The 9,922-nt window shown below is 36.6% G+C and overlaps 1 protein-coding gene across 2 annotated transcripts in view; it reads left to right on the top strand.

Moving 5' to 3' along the window:
- The first annotated feature begins 5,399 nt into the window (after window positions 1–5,399).
- The window catches only part of hivep2b (HIVEP zinc finger 2b), a 17,843-nt gene continuing 13,320 nt past the window's right edge, over window positions 5,400–9,922 (top strand). For both annotated transcript variants that reach the window (XM_016491506.1, XM_016491496.1), the window contains exon 1: window positions 5,400–5,467. The gene's annotated coding sequence lies outside the window, so the exon portion shown is untranslated. The remainder of the gene's footprint in view (window positions 5,468–9,922) is intronic.

The raw sequence follows: 9,922 nt of genomic DNA, 5'->3' as shown, positions 1-9,922 counted from the left end.
ATATATGAAGTTTAGCATCACAGTGTCTGGTTGTAAACCTTTTTTTTTTTTGTATTCCAGAACATCCATAAAAACAGGTGAGCAAAATATTTAAATAATTATATAATATTTTATCGTATAATATTTTATGTTAGTGTCTTAGATAAAGCACTTAGATAAAGATGATTATTTATTATTCATTGAAAAATAATATATTAATATTTTGATTTATATTTTAAGTTATTAAAATATTTAAAGTTTAATATTTTAAATTATATTTTTATTATATTTTTATATTGTCTGTTTTGTTTAAGCTTTAATATTTTTTTGTGCTTTTTTATTCATTAGGGTTTTTTTTTTTTTTACATTAAATCTAATTTTAATGTATTTTTTTATATATTTTATTTCAGCTTTATTTAAATATACAAAAATATTTTAATAGTTTTTGTTAACAGCAGTTAACTATCACAGCATGGGGTCTTACTTATCTAGCTTATGTTCGTTTGAATAAAGCAGTGTGTGGCAGCCTGAGCTACCCATAATGCTCTGCTCATGGCCGTCTTTGGAATCGGAGAGCATCACATGCTGCACACGTGCCACTGCTCCCATATCAGAAACTCCCTATCTGAGTTATTCAGGCCAGCTGTGCCAAGAATAGTCCTGCACTGTTTATGAACATCACAGCCGCTTTGACTCACTCTGCTGGGGGAAAAATTCACAATTAGCAACACAATGTTCCCCTTACATGTGAGATTCCCTTTTTGGCCCGTTTTCCATCTTTCATCATGCTTTCCAAATGCAAGTGTGTGTGTGTGTGTGTGTTTTGGCAGGTGTCTGGAGCGGGGTGAGCCTGCCACTGGGAGGTAAAGTAGGAAGGACCTTTGGGCTTCCAGAGCCAATCTTCCATTACGTGTAGTACAACAGAATGAGGGGGTCTGCGAGGGGATTTCGTCCTGCTTTCAGCATGTGCACTACATGTGCTGCACTCTCAGAAAAAAAAGATACAAAGCTGTCACTGGGCCGGAACTCTAAGGTACAAAATCTAAAAGGTACATCTTTGTATCTTATTACTCCTAAATGGAACATATTAGTACCTTAAAGATGTAAGGGTATCGTGAAAAGCGCTGTACAAATAAACTCGACTTGACTTGACTTAAAGATGCATATTAATACTTTAAAAGTACATATTAGTCACTTTTGAAAGGGTCCCACCCCAGTGACAGTTTTTCTGTTTATAACACGATTAGATGCAGTGCCATTATTAGATGTACAGAAAAGTCAATCTGGTTGCTTAACAAATCATATAATGTGTCATAACAGGGGATGCATTATGCATTATTTTTAAAGTTCAGCCTTACATAAAAAATGTTAGTCTTTAGTTACTGACCCTCAATGCTCCTTAAATTGTTTAATTCGATTGGAAACTAAAAAGTTAACTAAAACATAAAAAAACATGTTTGTTAGTTGAAATAAAATAAATGTTAAAGGGGTGGTTCACTGTTTTTTTCTAGGCTTGATTGTGTTTATGGGGTTCAGTCTAACATGTGTTAATGCTTCGTTTTTAAAAAAACACATTATTTTTCACATAATTGACTTTTATTCCACACCGCTCTCTGTCCCTTCTCTGAGAAACACACTGATCATTTCCTTCTTTTATGAAGCCCCTCCCTCAGAAATAGACGATGGGCTCTGATTGGTTAGCTAGCCCAGTGTGTTGTGATTGGCAAAACCGCCTCTAGTGCGCGTCTAAACGTCCAGCCCCTCACCTCAGCTGCATGTGCTCCGGGTGTATTGTAAACAATGGCGTCGATAAAGGGGTCATATGATGCGATTTCAATTTTTCCTTTCTCTTTGGAATGTTACAAGCTGTTCGTGAATAGATAAGATCCCTAAAGTTGCAAAGACTAAAGTCTCAAACCCAAAGAGATATTCTTTATAAAAGTTTAAACACGCCCCCACATGTCTACATCACTGTGTGGGAAGATTTGCATAACACGTCCAAATGTTCACGCAAAGAAAGAAGGCGTAACTTTCATTCTCGCTGTAGTATTGTTGCTGCCTCTGCCGCCATGTCGTGGAGACGCTGTGTGTTTTGTTCTGAAAGCGAAACTACTTTGTTTGGTCTTCCTATAGAGGGCACAACTAGAAATCAGTGGTTAAGTTGTATTTACAACACTGTTCCAGAACAGTTCAAACCAAATATTCGTGTGTGTGCAACGCATTTAACAGAGGACTGTTTCCTGAACCTACAATGCCGGCTGTTGTGACTCACAACCTGTAAGTATGCTTTCATATTTAAAGAATTTGCCACTGACGATAGAAAGACAGTATAAGTCATTATAATCAGTAATTATGTCCCCACTGGATGCAACAAATGTCTCTTTTGTAATGGGTTTTATTGGTTTTGTCTCGTCGCGCCGGGACACGGCATCACAGTATGGTAAGGGGTAGGGCTGGGCGATAATTTGATAACGATAATTTCCACGATATAATTTTACTCGAGAAAACTGAGGAGTTCGACAAATGTTCCATATAAGTTTATGCACCAAAAGCGGAATGAAACAGTGCGACTCATTTGAATCGCGCCACACGGACCGTTTATCCGCTGGGATCAAAGTTCAAACTGCCACGCGGCGCGAGCTCACTAGAGCAGATGCGTTTACGTTACTCGGTCACACGAGCATTAAACGGGTCATATGATGTTGCTAAAAATAACATTATTTTGTGTATTTGGTGTAATGATTCACCAAATGATTACTAATGAAATGTGTTTTTGCGGTTTAAGGTTCAAAAAACACATTATTTTCCACATACTGTACATTATTGTTTCTCCTCTATGTTGTTGCTTGATTAACATCAATGACTCGGACAATAGCAACTAAATTAGGCTGCTGTCCCTTTAAAACCGAATGCACAGCTGCAATGGATGCAGTGTACTGATACACGTTATCCCTACTGTTTACATTCAGTTAATACGTAATGAACTGTGTTTACGTGAATACTCTCGAAACGGACAATTCGACATCATTTTGTGTGTAATGATGTTCGCTCTGTTCATGCGACTCATGCGCTGTGAGATGCGCTTTCTGTGTGTGTGTGCTTCAGTGTCTGCGTTCAGAAAACCCGACCGAATTGAGTTCTCTCTTGCGTCGTCAGATTTATCCATATGTCTGCTCTTCTCTTACTCCCACATATTGACATTTTTTAACGTTTTATGCGATGTGCAGCAAGTGTATGTTAGCTTATGTCCCGCCGGTTCATATGTACACATCTAACCTCCGAACCATGCAGCAGATTCGTTCTGAATTAATCTCTTCCCAAATCGTCCCTCCCTAACATTTTCGTCTCGTTTTTATTAGTTGACGAAAATGTCAATAGATTTACGTCATAGTTTTTGTAATTCAGAAAGGGTTTTAGTTCGTTATCGTCTCGTTGTCGTCGGTGAAAGAAAGGTCTTTGACGAAAATTATGACGAAACAAAATTAAAGGGTTAGTTCACCCAAAAATGTATTTCTGTCTTTAATTACTCACCCTCATGTCGTTTCAAACCCGTAAGACCTTCGTTCATCTTCGGAACACAATTTAAGATATTTTTGATGGAATCTGAGAGCTGTCTGACCCTGCATAGACAGCAACACAACTGAAATGTTCCCAAGTCCAGAAACGTAGCAAGGAGATCTGTAAAATAATCCATGTGACATCAGTGGATCATCTGCAATTATACGAAACTACGAGAATGCTGAATACGCTGTTTCCGTTATGATCAAATCACAACAACGTAGGAAACAGACCTGGCGTGACGCAGCTGACACAGAACAGCCTATGTTGTTTACGTCCAGCGGATATTCTCCAAAATTCTCCCTTTTTTTTTCTTTTGCGGACAAAAAGTATTCTCGTAGCTTCGTTTAATTGCGGATGAACCACTGATGTCACATGGATTATTTTACAGATCTCCTTGCTACGCTTCTGGACTTGGGAACATTTCAGTTGCGTTGCTGTATATGCAGGGTCAGACAGCTCTCAGATTCCATCAGAAATATCTTAATTTGTGTTCCGAAGATGAACGAAGGTCTTACGGGTTTGAAACGACATGAGGGTGAGTAATTAATGACAGAATTTTCATTTTTGGGTGAACTAACCCTTTAACACTATATTGCTGAAATGCTGGCGTTAGTGATTTGTAACATGTTATCTGTATCAGAAACTTAAGCATTTGTGTTATAGACATGAATGAATGTCTCAAATCATGTGAGCTGCGGAAGCATGTTGATTTTATTGTTAGCTTATTGATGAATGTACAATTTTTCCCTTGTGGATGATAAGAACTGGGCAAAATGTTTTATTCAGAGGCCCAAACTGGGTGAAAATTATGCAATTTGGTGCAGATGCTGATATTTTAATGGACAAAATGTGAGATCTTTATAACAGTATAGCAGACTACTTACATAAAACACATATAAATATCAGTTGTCACTCTATATCTCCAATAATTTGTCTTAGTAAGATGATATTTAAATGCTTAGTTTTATGATTAAAACATAAAGCAATGCAATACAATGATGATAGAGAGACGAACAAAGAAACGTTCCTCAAAAGCCTGATGATCATATTTGATACTCACATTTGAACATGATTTTCCTAAAAAATGAAATATAGATAATCAAGTAAACCTAAGTTGATTCAGTCCAGTAAGTGTTCTTCTTGAAATATCACTAACAACATAAAAGTTATCCTTACGTTTACTTTACAAAAATCAGATTTCACAGCAAAAAGACACGTGAAGCACGAGCTGAAGGTGGATGATTTTACAATTATACTGAAAAACCTTTTACAAAAAGTGTGAACCATCAATCAGACGACAGAAGGCATGTAGTAATATGTGAACAGCAGGTTTTAGATAATTTAGTAGCCTTCAACAGCCTTAACATTTTTCTGCATATGCAAGTGCTACATTATCTTCAGAAAATATATAAATCTAGTTTCATATTCACACTTTATGTTTAGGTTGTTCTAATAAATCCACACAGCACGGCTCTGCGCACACATTGAGCAGTATGGCGCGCTGCAGGTGTGATATTCTAAACTAATGTCCTTGCTGTCTTATGTCTGTGTTCATCTTCCGTCTCAGATTCCCTCCGGCTTTCCCTCCCTTCCTCTGCGCTGGGATTGTGGCGCTCCATAGTGAGCATAAATCTATTTCTGTCCCTAAGTATATTCCTCTCCGGCTGCTGCTGTTGCCAGCAGCGTGTTGTCACGGTGATGGACATCAGCCCTCAGCCAATCAACACTCACGTGTTTATGCCAAGAAACATGATCATTTTCCACTTCCCACTGCTCTTGTGAGTAAGTAAGGGTGCTGTAGCTGTGCCTAATGGAGAGAAGTCGGTGTAAAATGGGAGTCTTGGCAGTCACACACTGAGGATGGGACCTGCACTGTTTAACCTGACCTGAAGGAGAGCAGTGGGTTTCAATGAGAAGATCTGGCCAGGTGAGAGAGTTTGAACTAAACTTTGATCTGAACATAGTAATGTAATGGCAGTGTGATGGCATTTCATCCTGGCACGTGGTTAGGATTGGCCTTTTGGTCAATTTTTTTGCGAATATCTCTCTCTACACTCTAAAAAATGCTGGGTTAAATATGTATGTAGTCCTAGTGATTCTAGTCTTTCTCACACACTTGAACTGAAGCTCATTCATTGTTAGTTTTCACTGTGAAATAGCGCTTAGCATGTGTTGCCATGGTGATCAGACTATTGGGTTGTTTTGACCCAGCAGTTGGGTTGTTTTGAACCAACCGCTGGGTCAAAACAACCCAACCGCTGGGTTATATTTAACCCAGCATTTTTTAGAGTGTATAGTTTAATATTTAAGCCAACATTTTGCCCATAATTGTACTTGATTGACCAACATTTAGCAATTTTGAGACTGTTACACTCTTAAAATGAAAAGTTCTTTATTGGAATTGTTGGTTCCATGAAGAACATTTAAAGGGTTAGGCTAGTTCACCCAAATATAAAAATTCTGTCATCATTTACTCACCATCAAGTTGTTCCAAACCTGAATGAATTTATTTCTTCTGTTGAACACAAAAGAAGATATTTTGAAGAATTCGATAACAAAATAGTTGCTGGCTATTGACCTCCATAGTATGGAAAAAAAACATCTAATTATGGAATTCAATGGCTACCAGCAACTGTTTGGTTGCCAACATTTTTCAAAATATCTAATATATCTATATCTAAATGATGATAAAATGTACATTTTTGGGTGAAATATCCCTTTAACATACATGGAACCTTCCCATTCCACAAAAGATTCTTTATAGTTGAAAAAGGTTCTTTAGAATATTAAATTGTTCTTCATACTAAGAAAAAAAATTGTTCTTTCAAGAATGTTTTACAGAAAGGTTTTTCAGGGAATGCAAAAAGGTTCTACTGTAGGATTGATGTTAAAACTCTCTTTATTTTTAAAAGTGTAGTATAAACCAAAACTGTCTTTGATCTACCAACCGCCTTGGATTTTGTGTTTATATGAATTTTTGGTATATTCCTAGTGATTCTAGTCTTTCCCACACACTTGAATTGAAGCTTATTCATTGTTAGTTTTCACTGTGAAATAGCACTTAGAATGTGTTGCCATGGTGATCAGAGTGATCATGAACACTGTTCATCTAACACTGAGAAACTCAAGGCATTTATTTTAAAACTGAAGCTTGTGACCTTCTCTAGTCGGAGAAAGAGTGGAAAGATGCACAGTGAGAACTGAAACGTACAGTTGTTGCTTTGCAAAATAGAACACCCAAAAATCTCGACATTTGCTCCAAACCTGTAAAACAAACCAAAATCACCATTATAGAATCATAACTGTAGTCTATATGGCTTGTGCACTATACACTGAGAAACATTTGGTGTAGAAACAATTTTCATTCAGAAATTGCTAGTGAACTTCACAAATAATTACAAAGAATCTGCAAGTAATACATAAAATTAAAAATGAATTTTTGTACAGAAATGGTATTTTCTTTTAAAACATACCACAATAATCTTTGTTTTATTTACAACTTTGAAAAGTCATTTTACAGTGTACAAAATGTGGTATAGAAACAATTTTCACTCAGAAATTGCTAATATTTTTTATGATTATTACAAAGAAACGGCAAGTAGCACATTGAATTAAAAGTGAAACTTTGAAGTGAAAATAGTATTTTATTGTAAAACATACTCCAATAATCTTTGTTTTATTTACAACTTTGAAAAATGATGTGTACGGTATAGTTTCCTGTAGTCACACAATGCTTCAGTTGAGTCAAATGCTTTGTTGACTTCAGCTGAAATTTAAGTCTTTTTTTAGGTAATAAATTTATTCTCCATTCCACGTACTTAAACTAGTGAATCATACACGTACAACACGCGTGTTTTGAGATTTGAGATTCAGTCTGTGAGAGTCAGTCAGAATGAAATGGACTACTTTAAAGCTGTTTTGCTTTTTTAAATGTTTGGTTTCTATGAAAAAGCCGTTTGAATATTCTTCAAAATTTTTACTTAGATATTCCATAGAAAATATAGCAGCATACAGGTTTGGAACTATAAGGAACTAAATTAATAAATAAAGATACAGTTTTTATTTTGGGGTGAACAATCCCTTTAAAGATCTTTTTCTACAGTACATGGACTAAAATCATAAAAAATCAGCTTTATATCAAACTAAACCCATTTGTAGGTTACCTGGTAAAAGATGCATGTGATATTCCAGATTTCCCACTCGTTTGTGTGCAGTGATTATATGTGGCGTTGTGTGTAAGGGGCTCTAGCGGAGCATGTGATGTCACAGGTGCAGAAGATGCCTGTTGGCCTATTGAATATCCACTTATGTGAGACAAAGAAAGCGAAACGCAGCAGGAATAGTCGTTTGGTTGCCATGGGAACATTCCTCATTTCTGCACAGCACATGCGTGGTGAGTGGCATTTACAGTATCATTTCCAGATCAAGGCCATTTGCATATGGCACACTTTTAGTGCCATTATCAAACCTATCTAGTAGGAATCTGCACATACTTGATAATGATGATTAGTCAGTTAGTCAGAGGATATTAGATTTTTAAATATGTAAATATCATGGTGTGCAAAATAAGTTATGTATTTAAAAAATGAATACCTTTATTCAACAAAGATGCATCAAATTGTTCAAAAGTGACAGTAAATACTTTCATACTGTTACAAAAGATTTCTATTTTAAATAAATGCTGTTCTTTCAAACTTTCCATTCATCAACGAATCCTGAAAAAATATGAATAATGGTTTCCATGAAAATATTAAGCAGCACAGCCGTTTTCATCATTGATAATAAATATAAATTTTTCTTGAGGAGCAAATCAGCATATTAGAATGATTTCTGAAGGATCATGTGACACACTGAAGACTGGAGTAATGATAAAAAAAAATCATCTTTAATCACAGGAATAAATGACATTTTAAAATATATTCAATTAGAAAACATTTATTTTAAATTGTAATAATATATTACAATATATTACTAATATATTATATAATAAAAGGCCAGTTGAACCAAAATACTGGGATAATTAACAAGCCCAACAATGCAAACTAATGGCAAAGTAAACATAGGGGTCAATCCTCTGGTTTATGACTCCCAGAATAGACTCTGACATGCACAGACAGGCCATATATATATAGAGCACAAGGCACTGCAGCTTTCTATATTCTGCATTAAGTATACTGTGGAACAGCCCTGAAATGGCTGATCCTCCACAAGCATTGAAGGTCAAGTCTCTCGTCTGCCTATAAATATGATGGTCTGTCCCAGCGGGGGCTCCGTACCGCTGCTTGGCTTTAAGGCACAGGAGTTTGCTGACCAGCGGAAATCTGCACATTTGCATGTGATTTGATAGCGTGCAAACGTTCCTCCTCCGCTGGCTGCTCGTGTCACTATGATGTATTACTGCATTCTGTGAAAGTAAATGAAGTGATCTCCAGGACTGCTTCTGTACTATAACATATCTGATAAGCTAGACGTCCACACAGCTTTCCTGACTTAGCAAAATATCACTATTCAAGCACAGAGTGGTAGTTGCCCATGCAAAACATGCTGCACCATTGCTTGGGTGTCTCTGTGCTGATTCTTAAAGAGTTCTGTGTGAGTTTTTAGCACATTTCTGTGTGGTTGCTTGTGTTGATGTAGCTTGGTTCCCTTTTTCAATGAAAGTCTATGGGATTTCTTTGCTTTGTTTTATTCTCCACTGGATGGCAATTACAGTGCAAAATATGACTTTCTTAGCAAGTATTTTGTCTTGTTTTCCAGTACAAATATCAATAAATTACATTCTTAAATCAAAATACATTTACTTACATTTTTCAGAAAAAGTTTATTTTGCTTCTTAAAGGGGTCATATGATGCTACATGCACTTTTACAAGTTGTTTGAACTGAAATGTGTGTTGGCAGTGTGTGTACACAACCACCCTATAATGATAAAAATCCACCCAGTGTTTATTTTAAAATCTGGTTAAATCTTTACCCCTTTCTCACATCGAGCCGATCTCAGATGCCTGTCTGTGTGACGTCACACAGACAGGCCCCGCCCATGATAGTTTGATTGACAGTAGTGTTTCAGTACTGAACATAGCAGTCGTCATTTACTCCCGACATCTGAGCCGCTGAAGACGCAGTGGATTACATTGTTTCTGAAGGGGTCTTGCATGCCATTTTGGAGAGTACCCAAGAGCGTAATCGACGTAATCAGCGTTGTTTACATTCGGGGGAGAAAGCACACACATGAACGCAATCTGCGTAATCAGCGTTGTTTATGCTTAGCGGAAAGCGTGCGTATGTGTTGTGATACTTTAAAATGGTGGAAGACGTAACTTGGGGGAGAAGAATTGTTGAATAAATTATGTTATTTTTGTTTTCTTTGTGCTCAAAAAGTAT

This window comes from Sinocyclocheilus anshuiensis, unplaced genomic scaffold, assembly GCF_001515605.1.
Source record: "Sinocyclocheilus anshuiensis isolate Anshui unplaced genomic scaffold, SAMN03320099.WGS_v1.1 scaffold261, whole genome shotgun sequence".
In the NCBI taxonomy this organism is placed as follows: domain Eukaryota; kingdom Metazoa; phylum Chordata; class Actinopteri; order Cypriniformes; family Cyprinidae; genus Sinocyclocheilus; species Sinocyclocheilus anshuiensis.
The sequence above is the reverse complement of the archived record's forward strand: the minus strand, read 5'-3'. Positions and strand labels throughout refer to the sequence as shown.